This window comes from Aplysia californica, unplaced genomic scaffold (assembly GCF_000002075.1).
Source record: "Aplysia californica isolate F4 #8 unplaced genomic scaffold, AplCal3.0 scaffold00085, whole genome shotgun sequence".
In the NCBI taxonomy this organism is placed as follows: domain Eukaryota; kingdom Metazoa; phylum Mollusca; class Gastropoda; order Aplysiida; family Aplysiidae; genus Aplysia; species Aplysia californica.
In genome coordinates, this window is record NW_004797355.1 from 1,671,949 (window position 1) to 1,672,993 (window position 1,045).

The following is a 1,045-nucleotide window of genomic DNA, read 5'->3' on the forward strand; positions in this document are numbered from 1 at the left end:
TATCAACTTTCAAAAATCACCTTGCCGATTTGAATGCGTTCAAATAGACAAGTGGGATTCACTGCTGTTTTGTCGCGACATAGCCTCATTCCTTCTCCTTTGTTTATCGCACCAGCTCGTAACTTTAAATCGTCTCCCGCCTTGCCGTCACGTCGCGGAACTTCATACGAGGATAAACGAACACGGCGGGTACAGCGATGACGGCAGTCCGCTGGGCAAATCCATCGACTGCTCTAAGAGCGAATATAGCATCCCTTGATTGCCAAACGGGCCCCCGTGCTGCTTACAAAATCAGTAAAGAGACTGTCTTGAGTGTTGAGCAGCACAGACACATGAAATATTTTATCAGCAATACACGTACTTATCATTCAGCCTTTCTCTACCTATCATCAGAGCATTTATTGTCAGCATGGCACTAATCTTTTTTTGTTTACTGAATTTTTAGCCACGAATAGTTCCTGCTTGGTGGCTATTCATCGTTTTCTCCCCATTAATAATAACGTACCTGGCCCATATGAGTCTAGTCGGCGAAAAGAGGAATCGTCTAGTGAAGATATATAAGGAGAATTATAACAAGGAGCGATAGGCTCTCGACTGTCAGAGTCTGGGCCGAAAACAATGGGCCTACACCCTCCCTTCCCTCCTCGTATCCACCGTCACCCCGGCTGGACACCAAATTCTATAATTAGCATTTGACACACTTCCCCACTTTGTTAAAACACTGTTCTGACAACTGAGAAGTGTGATGAAGAACGTTTGATTACATATGAAGGAAAACTGTTGTATGCTAACTTTGTCCAGCTTTGTATAGACTTTTTGCCATCATACAGTACTGTTCTTACTACATATTTATAGGTCGAGTGCACGTCTATATGGTGTGAGGGTGTGTAGGAAATAAAAGTCTTTGGTTAAAGTACCGGAGGCCATGACAAGCAGTTTATTGCGCTTCTCACTTTCAGTTTGTTTTCTAGCATAGACTCTAGTAGTGTTTCTTTTTCTATGTCGTTCAAGTCAGTTTCTATTAACTCAGTAACTTCCATCATAC

The 1,045-nt window shown here is 42.7% G+C and overlaps 1 protein-coding gene across 2 annotated transcripts in view; it reads left to right on the top strand.

The window, feature by feature from the left end:
• LOC101860730 (lipase member I) overlaps positions 1–1,045 on the top strand; it is an 18,292-nt gene that overhangs the window by 8,392 nt on the left and 8,855 nt on the right. The window lies entirely within an intron of this gene.